The sequence below is a fragment of the Protopterus annectens genome, chromosome 2.part1 (genome assembly GCF_019279795.1).
Source record: "Protopterus annectens isolate FY-2018-M chromosome 2.part1, PAN1.0, whole genome shotgun sequence".
NCBI classification, from domain to species: domain Eukaryota; kingdom Metazoa; phylum Chordata; order Ceratodontiformes; family Protopteridae; genus Protopterus; species Protopterus annectens.
Window position 1 is genome coordinate 232,893,246 of NC_056729.1, and position 17,811 is coordinate 232,911,056.

The following is a 17,811-nucleotide window of genomic DNA, read 5'->3' on the forward strand; positions in this document are numbered from 1 at the left end:
TCTTTTTAAAATACTACAAATGTATGGTTTCCCTATACAATTCATTACTTTAATAAAAAATATTTATAAAGACAATTTGGCCAATGTAAAATTAGGCCCATTTACACCTGAGACTATTGAAATTACTATGGGTACCAAACAGGGGTGTCCTATGTCCCCAATGTTGTTTGCATTAGCAATAGAACTTTTTTCTTCAGCAATTTGTTTTAACCCCAAAATTAAAGGCATTAACTTCTTTGATCAATTTAATTCCAAAATAATTCTCTTTGCAGACGATATACTACTCACCTTAGTTAATTAAGAAGAATTGCTTCATGAACTAAACTTACTAGTTGAAAAGTTCTATCATATCTCAGGTTTAAAAGTCAATAGTTATAAATCAAATCATATATTGTTAAATAAAATAAACAACTCTAATATCAACATAAACCAAATAATTGCGAAGCTGGTCACCTCACTAAAATATCTGGAGATTGTTTTATGTGAAAACTTAGATTTAACTTTATCTACCAACTATAGTAATATTGTAAATACCCTAAAATTACTAGTTGGGAAATGGAATAAATTGTATTTAACATTTGAAGACAGATTGCAGCTAATAAATATGATTTTATTCCCAAAGGTAAGTTACATTGCACTAGCTATCCCTATAAACCCCAGTAAAGATTCTTATAAATTGTCTTTGGTACCCAAAAAAGAATAGATAAGCTTTTTTAAATCATATCAGACCTTGGGAAATGGGAGGAATTAATTTCCCTGATTTAGAATCTTATATTAAAGCTTCTATTTTCAAAACAGTAATAAATTGGTTTGATCCAAAATATTCTTCTGCATGGAAAACTTTACATACTACTATATTCCTAAATTAAAGTAAATTGACACAAAACACACGATTAGATGAACATACAAATAAATGCTGGCATATTATTTGTGTTAATTTGCAATACAGTTCTACTAAACCCACAAATCTAAACTATATAAATTATATTTACAATATTTTCCAAAGTTTCGTAAATAATAACGTTGGTATTAAACTATAGTTGCAGTTATTAATTCCTTTTAAAATTACAAAAAATGTCTTCAATAAAATTCCTTCAAATACTCTTAATTCTTAGGAAGCAAAAAGTTTTACTTGTTGGTTCCAATGTATGGAAAGCTTGATAGTCATGGATGTAAGGGAGTTAATTAATACATTTGACTTATCAAATTCTGATTGGTTAGCTCTTAATGGTTTCTTCCCTTTGCACAAGATTTATGCAGAACAATAAATAGTTCTACCTTTGCTTCCATTCCTAAACTCATATATTTTTTACATGAAGTAATTTACAGGGACTTTAATTGGACAAATTTAACCTCAAACCTTTATAAAAGTATTATAAATTACAAGACCAGTCCTATTCAGAAGTTCTGGAACTTTATCACTAAAGAATATCCATTTTTGTCATCAAATGAGAATAAAGCCAGTCTATTATATTCTATTAAATTAACCTCTAATATACAAATTTGGAAGATTTTTTTTCATGGAAACTTTTGCATAGAGCTTTCTGTACACCTCACAAAATTGCTAGATTCTCCAATTCTAATGACATAACTTGCTGGAGATGTTCCTCAAAATGTAATGCTGATTGGTCTCATATTATGCATTAATGTACTCATATCAAGAAATTCTGGGAAGATATTGGTGATTTTCTGTAAGCCATTTTTACAGATTCCTTTATTTTGTCAAAGTCACTAATTCTTCTGAATATAAATGAAACTGTTGTTTCAAAAAACAAAGACCTTTATCTACTTTGGACTATAATGGCAGTTTCTAAGAAATGCATCACAAGGAAATGGAAGACATCCTTCACTCCAACATTCAATGATTTTTTTAATCCTATTGAATGATGTAGCACTGCTGGAAATCAGAGTAAAGGAAATGAGAATCTTTCCTAGGAAATGGGTTAATAATCCTTGAGAGAAAGTTCTTTCCCTTATTGAGACACTTAAAATATAATTAAATTTACTTTCTTAAGTGATGAAGAAGTAAAATGACTCTTTCTAATAGTGTGTAACTTTCGCTGTTTGTGTATTTCAATTTGTTTTTCCCTTTTCTTTTTTTTTCTTTTGTTTATTGCATTCCTGGTTTGAGGCCATTTGTACATTTGTAAATAGTTCATTATAATTTATTCTTGCTTGAAATGTAAAAGTTTATTATTACTTTGCTTGAAAAAAAATAATAAAATTACTTGAACAAAAAAAAACTGTTAGTCAGCACACACACACATCATCTCCCATACAAAATAAGGACATGACAGATAAAGTCACATATCCAGAGGTACTCACTAGAAGCTTACTAAGTTATCAAAGACCGTCCAGATAGAAACCACTTGCATACACAGCAATGCAAAAAGCAACCACAACACATAATAACAAGCACACACACCAGTCTCTCAACAAATAATCTCATAAGGTGTTACACCTCAAAACCTTATGTATTGGTCATAGATGACACCATAGTGAGACATATGGAAGTTCCCCTCACCAGGCTGGATTAGGAGAGGGCTACATTTAGCTGTCTGCCAGGTGACAGGATCTGTCAAGTCATACAAACACTCAAGTCACTCAACAAGTACCATTATGAATCGGTCATAGTCCATGTTTGGGTGAATGACTTGAGGTTTACATCTCTGGACTATATAAAGAGAGACTTGACTAAGTTTTCAGATTATGTGTTGCGGGCAGGTATGAGCCTAACCCTAAGCAGCATTCTACCTTCACCAAGGATGATGTCACAATATAAGCAAAAAATGATTGACTTTAACAATTGGCTTTGCTTTTTGGTATCAGCCCAGGAGGATCCAATATCTGTCAGTCTGGGCATACATGGCCGACTGGCCACACTGCTTTGCTAGAGATGGTCTGGACCTGTCTACTCAAGGATTTTGGATACTGGCAAAGACATTATCTACCCCACTGTACCTTTTTAGTCAGTGTCAAAACAACCAACCTCCTGACATGGTGAAATCCTCTCTTGATAAACTCAAGGTTCTGTAGCTTAAAGCTAGGAGTCTAAACAGGAAATTGCACACCCTGAAAGCACTCCTCACCTTGGAAGATGCTGGCATCTGTGTGGTCACAGAGACAAGGTTCAAAGCTGCAGAAAACACTCCAGCTGACTACGCCTCTCTTGAACTACTCCATGTCCGATTAACTATAGACAAAACATTCTACCACATCATTGCTACCTATAGGTCCCCAACCATGAACCACAAAAAACATGTCATATACCCGGACTTACTGGAATCACTTGCCATTCAGCCATGTCATGGGTGACTTTTACTATCCTTCCATCAACTGGAAACATAAACGATCAATAAACAACCACAAACATGCTGGCTCAGAGGCTCTTGGACTTTATTAATACAAATGCTCTGGAACAGATAGTCAGCACTTTCTCAAGGGGTTCAAATGTCCTGGACATAGTACTCACTATCATAGGGGAGCACTGCACTCCCTCCTATGTGAGTCCCTCCTTCATAAAATCAGATTGTAAGTCAGTCTTGCTCTATGTAATTATAAGGCCTGATACTCCATCAAGTACAAAAAAGCTTAAAAAAGTTTTCCAAAACAAATTACCTCCTACTAAGTGGTGGTATAAGAAGTTTCAATGCCCACTCAATAATACATAACATGGACTCCTATGCACAGTTGTACACCACTCCTCTGTATAACCACTTAAACAGTTGTATAGATTCGGCTGTACCTGACCAGACCAAAGCCAGGTCTTCCTGAAAAAACAAGCTAGCCTGGTGGACCCCTGGAATAAACAGGCTATACAACAAGAGGAAGAAACTAATGTCAAGAACAAGAGGGAACTGACTCAGGAGAGGAAGAATTCCCTCTACAGCTTAAACAAGCAAATCAGAAATCTTGTCAAGTCCTCCAAAGATAATTACAAAGCAAAATAGCATCCATAACTAAAGATAATCACAAGGCATTCGTTAACTATATCCAAAATCTGAAATCCAGTGCCTAGCTATGTGCCAAACTGGTAGTGGATGGCACTACCCATACTCTGCCGGAGGAGATAGCCAATCTGCTATCTGACAGATATGGTGTAAACTTCACCCCACCCCCGTCCCCACCAGCCATACCGCAAATTATATCTACCACCATTCCTCAGCCTATTATCTCAAGAGAACAGATCATATCTGTGCTCTCCAAGGCCAGACACATGGCATCAATGGGACTAGATAAATTCCCAGGTCACCTTTTAAACAAACTAGAACATAACCTAGCAGACCTAATTTATTCCATCTTTAACCACAGCCTGAGAACTGACTATGTTCTGGCAAAATGGAGGACAGCAACAGTAATCCCTCTGCATAAAGTGGGGAGGAGGGGCATCAACCAACCCTGGGAACTATAGACCCATAAGCCTAACTAGCCTCAACTGCAAGGCCATAGAAAGAAGCATTATGGACCTTATCAACAAGACCATAGGCACTTTCCAAACTCTAGACCCAACCCAGTATGGATTTGTTGATGGTAGATCATACTTGTTAAATCTGGTTGACTTTTTTGAGAAAATCACCAAAGCCCTGGATAACAGAAAGATTGCCTACCTTTACATGACCAAGACATTTGACACAATCCCTCACTCAGGTATTATAGGGAAATTCTCCCAACTAGGAAATGAACCTTATGTTAGTAGATGGGTAGCAAACTGGCTCACCAACAGGACACATACTGTCAAAGTAGGTGACCACCTCTCTCAGAAGACCAGCCAACAGTGGGCATACCACAGTGTTTTGTGCTGGGCCCTCTACTGTTTGCAATTTATTTTTCAGAAGTTCAGGCAAAACAGTACAGCATGTGGCTGACCAAGTTCGAGGATGATTGCAAATTAGGTGCAATCACGGAGTCCCCCAACGATGATGTTAACATACTACAAAAAGGGTTAATACAGATAAATAATTGGTACCAAAGCCATAGATTAAAGCTAAACACAAAAAAATGCATTATTATTTCCTTTGGAAAAGCTAACTTCCCTGCTAATTACACTATAGACAGCAGCCCCCTAGGTATAGAACCAGTGGTATGTGTTGTTAGTACACAACTTGATAGCAATCTGAACTTCGACCACCAATTTTCCACAGTGGTAATAAAAGTCTTCTATGTGGTACATCTCATATATAAAGGCATCACATCTAGATCTAAGGATGTTATACTTCCATTATACTTTTTTCCTCATCAGATAAATAATTGAGTACAATCCTCCCTTTTGCATGTGCCTCACCAGACACCTACAATAGCTGGAGAGACCCCAGAGGTTTCTCACGCAGGAAATACAGGGCACCGAAAACAAGACCTATGCAGAAAGACTGAAAGCCCTGTCATTGTTCTCTATCTCCTACAGGCTGTTAGGAGGCAACCTGTGCCTGGGCTACAGGGCAGTCTTTGACCCTGCCCTAATGGAAATGCTACACATTCACAAATCAAATTGCACGAGGGTCACTCACTTCAGGAATCTTAATCTAGCCTGTGACATGAACAGATCATGCTGGAGAGATAGATTCATCTCCCAGAGACTGGCACTTCTCTGGAACAAGTTCCCAGTTCATGTGAAACAGAGCTCCTCCCTGACCCTCTTCAAACTCAACCTGGATCAACAGATGGGTGACGCTAAATTCACTCCAGGGGTGGCATCCACATCTCTTATGGCCATTGGCAGTTGATATTAACTACCATAGACTCTTATCTCTGAGAACTTTGCTCACCTAACTAATGACAATTGGAGCAACTCATGATAAATGAGCATGTTGATAGGGATTCCTTTATATTATTACAAGTAGTAATAGCAGTAATGTATTTATATATTCTTTGTATTGATCACTTACGCAGTAGCCTTAGCTATGTGGGTTATATACTGCCATGAATATACTACCTCTCCAGCTTCAAAAGCTTCAGGGCACCTTCCATACAATCAAACTGTCAAGTATCTCAAGATGAGCTGACTAAAGGAAAGTTTATGAGCAAAGCCCTTCAGAGCTTTACTGCTACCAAAGAGCATGCTCCTGTGAGACTTTTGGGTATTGATGGTTGGCTTGTACTTTCCTTTGCCTATCAGATAAGTTCCCTTTGGGCAAAAGAAAGCTTCCATTTTCTTATAGTTACTTATGTGTTATTATTTTCCACTTCAGAAAGTTATTTTAAATCTAGCAGTGTTTTGTTTTAGTGGACTGTCTAAAAACTGTAATGTACTTTTAAATGGAGTACTTGTTTTTTTCTGTCATTTTTAAAGTAGTGTAAACTAACTGATAAATTTTATGTGGAGGAATTGTGTTTGACTTTCCATTGTGGGGCTGTCATAGTGTTTGACAATGCTTTTTACTGTATTGTTTCTGTCAAAAAAGTAACTTCTGTGGACTGGTAGTTTTACTAGCATTTAGTGCTTGTCTTCCCCAGGAATGAGGCACCATTTTCGGGTTGATCATGGAACAGATTGTCAGTCTGATGGACAATTCTTCTTAGCGACACAAAAAGAAAAAAAGTTAAGCAAGCAGCTCATGCCACCACAAAAGGCTAGCAATTTGCTTCAGCTGCAAGTGGGTGACTCTACTGTGGCTATTTGTTGTACCTCAGACCACTAATCTTTTACCACAAATCCCTCTGGTATAGCACCTACAGCCACTACGGACCAAGAATTAGCTATGTTTTCTGCATCTATTAGACTCCCGTCAATGATCAAGGGAGAGCCACTCGTGTTGGCTCTAGGAGAGGGAACAGGGAAGGTTTCTGTGTTATGTCAGAATGCTGCTTCCACATGGTTGTTCCCATTTTTCATGTCAAGAAGAAACAAAAAACCAAATATGTATTTAATCCTCCTCAGATTTCTTTAGATAGCTGTAGTTAACTGGGGCAGGATCAGGGTTCAATTCAGGCTATTGATCCTTCTTATAGAGTAGTTTCTGGTAAAAGAAAGAGGGATACCTCTTTTCCTGAAGAAATCCACGATTCTGAATCTGAACAGACGATGCAGGGATGGACTCACAGTTTTGTCATCAGAATTCTTATTCAAGCTCAGAAAAAAGCTCTCTTTCTGATTGTCCCGGGGGGGGGGTTCTCTTTCAATGAAACTATTGCTAGAGTGTCCCAGTGTTTTCATGGGAGAACACTGAGGTTTTTCATTCTATACTATGAGTTTTTACAGAAGGATTTTTCGGTGCCTACATCCATTCCTCCTGTCCTGTCTGCTTTAGAGGATGTGTGTTTTATTGCCTGCAATTTTCATGAGAGTCAGTCAGCTGTCTCTAAACAGGCACATAGGCTGCATAAAGTTTCTCAGTCTTTTAAATGTATATACACTGTTCCTAAACTGAACCAGCAGGTATAACTGTAGTTGACACCATTGCTGCTAAGCACTTAGTTAATTTCAATCCTGTTCTTTCTAATATGGATGGGAAAATTTACTGATAGGCATGGAAACAAGTGAATACTTTTGCAACTTTGGTTTTCATATTTTGAAAATTGTCAATCTCATCTGCTAAAGTTTGTCTTACATACTGCAAAAGTATGATGAATATTTTATCTACAGTTTCTTCTTGTGAAGAAAAAAAAAACTGCTTTAAATAACTTTTTTCTTCCACTGCACAGTTCACTGTTCATTATTTGCTGTGTGTGTATGATTCTGTTGCTACTCCCTCTAGGGCTATGGCCATTGGTACTGTTTTAAGAAGGTTTGCTTTGTTGCATTCTCAGAACTTCTCAGGTGATTTAAAAAATGTGATTTTAAATTCTTCCTTAGATAGAGGTTTACTGCTTGGACCCACTGCTGAAAAGGTGATCAAAAACTGTGATGAAAGGGGCAAGCTGATCTATGGAATCTTTAAGATTTTTCAGCTCTCCTTTTCCAAATTGTTCAAGGGATTTTTCTTTCTCCTCAACCAATTTTGCCAAAAAAAGCAGAATAAACAGTCTCAGCAGAATTCAGGTAAATAGACGTTTAAGAAAAAAAGTGACAAGGAGGTACCAAAAGAAATCTCAAACTTACCAAAACCAAGTATACCCAACAAACCAGAATCATTGTTCAAGAGACTTTCTGACCCTCTCTCACCTTGGCCTTCTTTCTCTTTCAGAAAGTCTGACTCTACATTTTCTCTTTAGCAACAGATTGTTTCAGACATATGGGTTCTGAAAAATCATTCGCCAGGGTTACAGATGGCAATGGGAGGAAATTCCTAGTTTCCGGGGGGGGGGGGGGGGGTCATTTCTCAAAATGTGGACCAGACAGTTTTGTTCCCACCTGTTCTTCATCACATGATGTCTAAGGAGTGATAGAACCAATTTCTCCTTGCCAGGTGTGAAAGGGGTTTCACTCAAGGATGTTCCTAGTCTCAAAGGAAAAGAATGCTTCGAGATCAGTTATGGATCTTTCTTTCCAAAACCTGTCTGTGATAGTGCCCAAATTCAAAATAATGTCACTTCACTACCTATTGCCTCTTCTTCCTCTTTCAAGTTTACCGGTAAAACCTAGACTTAAAAAATAGTTATCATCACATTTCTACTCATCCAGACTTCAGGTGTTCCTTAAGGTTTTGTGTCCAGGTCACATTATCACTTCTCTGCCTTACCCTTTGGACTATCCACTACATCAAGAGTTTTCACAAAGTGTCTAGCTCCAGACATAGCTTACTGCAGGCTCAGGGTATTCTAATTTTTCCATATTTAGATGACTTTCTTATCTTTGCAGTCTTTTTTTTCAAACTGTCAGGATCTCTTTCTTTGGTGAGAGATCTCTAGATGAGGCTGAGATTCCATGAGAACATAGAAAAGTCTTTCTTGACACCTTCACAAAGGATTGTGTTTCTAGGATGTTAATTAGACATGTCATTTCAAAGAGCTTTTCTTCCACAGGAAAACAAAAATAGATCTTCCCATCTCCCTCCCAGCTCCAAAGCAGTCAGTCAGCACAGATGCTTCAGGCTTTGCTTGGGGAGCAGTTTCAGGAGAGATAAAAATTCAGAGTGTGTGGAGACAAACAGATGCAAGCATGTAATATAAAGGAGATGCTTGATCTAATAAGGCACTCAATTCTCTAAACCATCTTTGGTCCCTGGGATATCTTCAAATGGTTACAGGCAGTGCAACAGTGATGTGGTGCATCAGCAAGCATGGAGGAACCAGGTTGTCCTCTCTTCTTACACTAGCCATGTTACCTTGGGATATAGCTTCACAGCATAATCTCACTCTACAGGCATCCTACATTCTGTTAGAGCAAAACTGTTTGGCAGACAAACTGTGCAGGACCAGGGCAGATCCTCATGAAAGGAAACTAGATCCAGTAGCCTTCCAAGATTTGATCTATCTGTGGAGAGTTCCACAAAAAGATCTCTTTGCCTCCTCTCTGAATGATCAACTGGCAAAATTTTATTCCAGGAATTCATTCAAGAAGGCCTGAAAGACAAATGTTTCTTCTTTTCTTTGGACAGGAATGTTCCTGTATGCCTTTCTACCCTGTCCAATAATATCCATGGTACTTCTGAAGATTCAGAAGGAATCTCTCAGGATCATTGTGGTGACTCCCTTCTGGCCCAGGCAACCATAGTTTTCCCTTCTTTTGGCAATTACCACAAGATTCCTCACAGAATGGATCTACTCAAAGAGGAACAGGGGAGTTTGACACACCCCAGGGTCAATCATCTTCCAACTGTCTGCCTGGATGATAGAGTCTTAATTCCTTTTAGGCACTTGTTTTTGGAGGACATGCATCAGATATTAATGGAGACAAGAAAGCCTGCTACTAGAAAATCATATATTAGCAAATGGAAAAGATTTTCCTTGTTGGTGCCAACAACATAACCACCACCAGTTCAGGGTTAGTTGTTCTCTGGTTTTACATTATTTGTGTGAGTTACTATCCTATGGGCCTTCTTATTCCTGTATCAGGGTTCACTTATTGTCCATTTCAACATATCTGCCCATGGAGCCTCTTCTTTCAAAGCAGTTGCATATCAAAATGTCCTTGAAAGGGGGTTTGCATAAGAGACCTCCAAGTACACCAGTGACCTCTTCTTGGGATGTTAATTTTGTTTTAGAGAAACTAGCAGTAGCACATTTGAAACAAATAATTTGGTATACTTGAGGTTCTTAACATGGAAAATGGGTTTATCAATTTCTCTGACCTTTGAAAGAAGGGTATCTAAATTGCAAGCTCTTATGGCGAATCAACCCTACTTCATTTTCCACAATATTAGGGTTTCTTTGAGAACTAATCCTTTTTTATGCCTAAAGTGTTAACCAAGTTTACTTTAAGTCAAACTATCCATCTCCCCATTTTCTTCCCTGAACCCAAAAATGAGTGAGAAAGGATACTCCATACCTCGGATGTCCAGAGACAACTCAGGTTCTGTCTTGACAGAACTAAAGTTTTCAGATAATTTGATCAATTGTTTATTTCTCATGAAGGTAAGAAGAGGGGATAACCAGTGTGTCAAAACAGACTTTTTCCAAATGGCTGTCTAAAGCTATGACCTTTTCTTATACTTACCATGTCAAATCTATTCCAGGCAGAGTCAAGAACCATTCTACAAGGACTTTGGCTTCTTCTATGGGTTTTTGGAAAGAGTTATGGTAAGTTCAAGTTACACAATTGTACTTTCCCGGTATGTTATCATTTTAGCCTAATTCAAGTTACGCCATGATGAATGGAGGGTTTTACACAAATTTACCCTAGGGATTAGTAGTATGGCCCTTACCAAAAACAGTGGTAAATCTACTGGCTATCCTTTGTAGGATGTTTGGACAGGCAATACATGTTTATTCAAATTGCCTACCTAGCACTAATTATAAAACTGTGACTCTATACAATTATGCAATCTGTAGGTTTCCTGGTGTTGAATGGATCACAATTATACACTGATGTAAATGCTGACATCAAAAATAAACAAAAAATAAACAGACAGACAAACAAAGAAGCAAATAAATATACAAATAAAACACTAGGCTTTAGCAGTTAATAGATTACATATATTTTGGCAATGGACTTTCTATTAAAAATTACTTTCTGAAAAGGAGAAAAAGGCTATTTATTTTATCAAAGAGACTTAAATAAATTTGTAGAAATGTGTTGCTGTTTAATTCATATCTTTTCTGCTTGCATGACCTCATCCACTGACTCCCCTTCCTACTCCATCTGGCAAATTTTTTTATCCTGTTGAATGAGATCTAGTCCTATTCATTCTCTTGGCAAGGTTAAAGCCCTATGGTTCTTTTGTGGCCTACTTAATGTGAAAACCTTATTGGCACATTTGCTGCCCTTAGAGGTGAGACACGAGAGTTCAGGAGTGGGCTGGCCTTCTAATTTATATGTAACACCCACCCCCATCTCAGACTTAACCATTCCCCATTGTGGCTGAGGGTTATCTAGTACCGTCTGGGAGTGATCATACATGAGCTCATGCAAGCAGAATGCCCTGGCTTCCCTATGGTACAGATCCGCTTTGACTCATATGTTGTCAGTTTCATCCTACAATCCTGTGCAGTGGCCTGGGAGCAGGAAAAAAACACCCCCCTAAGCTTGGGATAGGTGATCTGACAAATGCCACTCAGTCTCAGTCCCTGCCCCTCTCTTTTAATTTTATCTATCAATTCTCAAGCATGGGTCATTTATGGATTACTTTGTGCTTTATCCCTGTACACAAGAGAGACAGGTTGCCAGTTTAATATATCTTGATATGGAACAGTAAAAACTCTAACTTCAGACTTTGTAAATATGGTTAAAGAATGCATGAATTAGTATTAGCACTGACATTTAACCCCCAAAACAAATATTGTAAATATTTTAATGGGCTATATTTATTCATTTGGCCAATTAACCTAGCTGAAGAAGTAGTCATTCCCTTTCCCTAATGTAGACCAGGACTTTGTAATAAAAATGTTGAAGACAGTAATGGCTATCAGGCCAGATGGATTGTCAGTGGAGATTTATAAACGTCTACGTAAAAAAAAGTATGAACACTTAATGTGATTGCTAAGTAGATATCAGTCTCTAAAATGATTTATCTAGCATCATGAAAAATAGCCTACACAAAATGGTTCATACACCAATTTAGGCCTAAACAGATACCCAGTAATCTATTTCCTATTTATAATATTGATAAGAAATTGCATGTTATTGTCTGGACTGGAATATTAAAAACAATAATATCTCTACCCTCCATCAGCATCAAAATTAGATAGGTTTCATATATACTACACCTGTAGAACACAATTTTACTGTGGTTCAGCAGGGAGTTCCATTAGCCTTAGCAGAATGTTTGACATCTACAGTCCTCAACATGGATGCAGAGAAGTCATTTGACAGAATATAGATTCATAGATTCATATTGGTTACAAGGCAGAGTCAGTTCATTGCCCATAATCACCTTGCCAGTTCCCACCCTCATGGGGTGCTTTCTGCCTCCAGCAAGGTAAACTAGTCAAGCCTAGGATGGATTTATGCAACCTCTTCCAATCAATAATGCTTGCTTTATAGTACCTAAGGATGGCATTCTATTTTGTATGTAAAGGAATTTTGTTACAGAAATGTTTGAAACATGGAGGAATAAATTTGTCTCTGTTTCCCTCACTCCATCATGTCTTATTTATTTGTTGGCAAAGATTCAAATTCTTTGGGTGTTTGTGGAGTGATTTATTTTGTGGAGGTGTAGATCAAGAAGATGTGGGTCCTTAACGGCACAGAATGCTCAACAGAAATCAATGCACAGCAGTCTATTTGAGACAGAGTATACAGATTTACTTGGTAACTGAGGGTGTTTGGTCTGGTGAATCTTTTACAAGTAACCCTTAGGATCGTCTTCTATACATGACAAAGTTATGGTTTACATTAACAGATGACAGAAACAATAAGACCATAACATAAAGAGTTGGAACACGTATAAAAATGAAATAACATGGACAAAACAGTGATGTTTCCTTGCACCATTATCATTCAGTTTAGCTTTATATCCTCGGATTGTAAGAAAAAACAAAGCATAGGTAGGAGACAGCAAGAAAATTATTCTATTCAAATCACTGTTCATATGCAAATTTCTGTGTTGTAGTAGTATGTCTGTGTGCAAGATGTCACCAGATACTATTCTTCACTAAACAAATCTTTACGTATTTGCTGTTTTAAAATAATCTGTGGAAAATCTCAATCTCGTTGCATAGGACTGCAGTCCTTGGCAGTGCTTTAAGATAATTTTAGATATCTAATGTAGTAGAAAATCAATAAAAAACATTGGCTGCTTGGGTAGCTTCCACAATTATCAAAGTTAAGGGTGTCAAAGTCATATTCAAGAATGTTCTCTAATATGGCCCCAATAAGTGTGCTAGATCTTCCGAAATCAGTCATCAACAGGGAAGTCCAATGTCCAGTCACAACATCTGTGATTTTTCCGGTAAGCACATCTCTAAGAAATACTTACAAATGCTGCTTTCATTTTTATTTGGAAAAATGGAAAGCTTGTAGGAGGAATACAGTTCACTGATACATGTTGATATATGCTCGAGTCACGCTATAATACATAATGAAAAATAAAATATAATTTATATTGTTAACAGCTGGGTTAATTGTTTTTAATGGAATTAAGAAGAGAAGATAGTCTGAGTCACATATTATTTGAGTTAAACAGGGTTGTTAGAAGCAATGACCACTGATGTGGTAGCATTAGAGAAACTTTCAAACATTGCCAAGATATTTAGCTTGTTCCCTAATTGAGATGACTATGATGAAATTGGAACACAATCTAACAGAGGATGGCCCACTTATCACTTGTTTAGACAAAACTGGTTTGCAAGAATGGGAAAGAAGGGCTTGGGAAAATCATCTCATGTCCACAGCATTGGAAAAAATACTTCATCCTGGGTAGGCATAGCTAAAATATAACCTTCCGCTTACAGACAAAAACAATTATTATAACCTTATAGTCAGAATTAAGGAACATTTAGGTTTTCATGCCAAAACAACTTTTATAATCTTACCAACCCTACCTTATAAAGGGTATGTGGAAATATACCTTCAGTGCAGTTGAAGAGAAAAGAAAATATCCCTGGGATTCATTAATAACCACGTAGGCTTCATGCAAAGCCTACATGATTTACACATGTTAGCATGATGAGCAGCAGTGCTTATTGAATATGGATGCTGCTCATCATGCCTACATAATTGCAAGCACCTTTCCATGGCCAACATTAGTGTTCACAGCCACAGAGAGGTGCTTGCAGCAGCACACAAGGTAAACAAAATGGATTCTATATAGGCAATACTCAGATATGAGCATGAGCAGCAGTTTACACATATTAAAGGCAAGTACTGGGAAACAATAAAGAGTGAGGGGAAATGAAATGGGGGAACTGTTACACAAAATGTGTTATAATGATTTAGTAATGCTGGACAGGTGAAATCTCTAAAGTGCATTAACAAACCACAAGCAAATGTTACAAAAATGTGTAAGAAGCATTATTCACAAAAACCTGCAATATTGATGTAATAATAATTAGTGTGACTGTTGATCCCACAATTATGCATTTATATAATAATGGACATACTAATTAAGCATGCCATAGAGACATAAAGCTGCAATGTAACAAAGAGGAGTAAACATGTGATATACATGTTAATTACATGCCGACGTGAGATAACAGCAAGGAGAGAAGATATGTTATAGGATGAATTCATGGACTACAGTTATTGCATATAAGTATGTATATACAGGGAACTGATGTATGCAAGCTGACAGCGCTACTGTATTACCCATTTCACCATGTATATACAAGGACAAAAGCTGTAATGTCAGGCAACTCATAAATGAACATGTTTATGCAAAGAAATGACAGTGGCACCAATAGCAAAGGGGGTTATCAAATACGAGCATGTAATATGCAAGCAAGTGTTGCATGATTATGCAAATGCTGCATGCCAGTCTAATAACAAACAGCATGCACAAGTATGAGAGGATGACAAAGGAGTCCAGTTTTGTCATTGCTGATTTGCAAACTTAACTGAAATAGTAATACTAGGCATGCTCACGTACAATTACAGGGAACAGTAACAGAAAAGCAATTCAACAACAGCAGAACAATAGATAGTATTGTAACAAAGAACCAATCCCAATTCTTGATGTTCTTGTTGCATGTCATACAGTAAGAGATATTTATGGAGTCACACATAACAATTGCAGTATTTAACACATATCTGGAGGAAGACATGCAATAGAACATAATTATCTTGTGAATGGGTAATGCATATGAGCAAGGAATGGCCTATGAAACATTTGCATCATATCTTTTTAGAACACACGCATGAACAGATACCAGAGAGATGCATAACAATCATGGGTGTCACACACATATGCATGTCAGTCATATAAGGAAGCCCACCCTGAAGGGTGTGCATTCAAGGTGTATTGGTGAGGTCAATTGGTGACCTAAATATGAAAAAAGCAAAAAAAAAGCCCTTGTGTTGTGTGGTGTGTTGCTACTGTTGTCTGATCTGACATCCCTATTCCCTAGTAGTGTTCTCAGCAGACCCCTGTATTGACAGCATGTGCCACAAGAGATAGCAAAGGAGACTGTCATACATAACTGAATTGAATGTGTGTGTGTGTGTGTGTGTGTGTGTGTGTGTGTGTGTGTGTGTGTGTGTGTGTGTGTGTGTGTGTGTGTGTGTGTGTATTGTGCTAACGTATTACATCATATGTTTGTGTGGTAAACAATCACTGACAGGAAAGAGATTGTGGAAGACTCTCACAATGTAAATGGACACATTATAACTGTGATACATGTCATTCATGCATTACAGTATAAGGCACGACAATGTTAGCATGCACTGAATGTGCATGTTGAACGCATGGGCATTTGACAGCAGACAATACATGATATTTTACAAGATGAATGAACCACTTTCGAAATGTTAGTGCAATTGCGAGATATGTGACTGTGTGAAGGCATTACATCATGTTTTTTTTTTTCTGCAAGGGACATGTGTGCAACTGCTGTAGTACGTCAACAACAGACATCATGTTGTTTCATTCCCTTATACCAGACGATAGCACTTCCTACATATGCTATATAAGGAAAATAAAAACAAATGCCATCATTATTCTGAATAAAAACATTGATATGTAACAAATTGTCCTAGCATTTAGTAAGAGGGATCATCCTCTACATGTATACAATGCCACTGTGTTTGATGACAGTATTAGTGACATAAGCAGTCAGAATATCACTGACATGATATAGTCTAATGGATAGATATCAAATAACTACCAAAGATCACAACCTAAACATCATTGCTTGAATTATAAGCACCACATGACCATGTTGAGGTGCAACTGAGATGATGCACAATTAAATGGATGAACCGCTGTTTATTAACTGGATGTTTATACAAAAAGTATCTGAAGTGCACAATAACACTCTACAGCTATGCATTGTATATATTTCTTTGCAGAACAGTAAACACAGTATGAGGGTGAAAGACACACATCTGAGTTATAACATCTTACATAGGTAGTAACACAATGTACAAAGCACACTATAAAAGTAATGCACCACAGGAGAATATATGCTCCAAATGTGACATACTGCATGTATGTTAGCAGTATGTAATCATTGTTTGGACAAAAATTACTTTCACTGGTGATGCTAGAACTTGCTAGTTCATAGGTTCGTACTAGGCTAACTGCCCTTGTGAGCCATTTTAAGCCTAGCCAATTGTCCCTTGTGAGACTCAAACCCTGCACCTTGTGTTTGTAAGGCAAATGCCTTAACCATTAGGCCACCCAACCAAATCCTCAGAATGCCAGTTTAATTCAATCTCATAATTTGAAAGACACAAAAAAGGTGTTTATGAGGTGGCTATGATGTTAATAATTGTCACACTATTGAAGCAGTGAGGGACTTAAACCACCTACATATCCACTTACAGCATCTATACAACATACTATCCGCAGCCAGTGTCACAGGAAAATAATGACTAAAACTGAGATACACACCCTCTATGATGGGAGGATATCAGCAGTGTATTCCCAAGGGGATCTACCTGCTAACACTGTCTTCACAGCCAATTAGGGCTTGTAAAATTTGCCACTACAAATATGTTTAGCTGTTATGCACTGCTGTATTTGATGATCCTACTTATCTAGTAACACATTATAGAGAAGAGTGTAAGACATGCGGGCACCACAGGAGAGCTCTGACATTCAAATAGCTTCAGTTTACTTGCAAAACAATGACCTCATCAGTGTGTTGAACCAGGAGTGTAGGCAGACAATATAATGTAATTGTGTGTTCTGACTGTTGCCACACAAAACACCTGCAATTTGAAGAATGGAAACATTCTCCCCCCAGCCCACTTAACAAGTGTTTGCATCACTTTCCCTCTAAAAACATTAAATTGCTATCTTTAAACTCATTGCACTGTTATTTGAAGTATACATTTACAAATTTGTGGACATTGTATTGCATAAAAAGCAAAGTTTTCTTTATGAAATGCATAGAAATTTGTAATCATTACATTACAAACAACATGCATGGCTAAATCCTTGTGAAGCAATGAAGTTGTAAATGTGAAGGGTGGCTTTGTGGATGGTGAAGTCATCTTTGAGTTTAAAAAATATATCCAAAGTAAAGGTTGAAAGAGCACAACCTCACCTAACTGCAAAAAACCTCACACACACACACACACACACACACACACACACACACACACACACACACACACACACACACACACACACACACACAATTATATCATGTTTGGTATTGAACCTCCTACCCATCTAG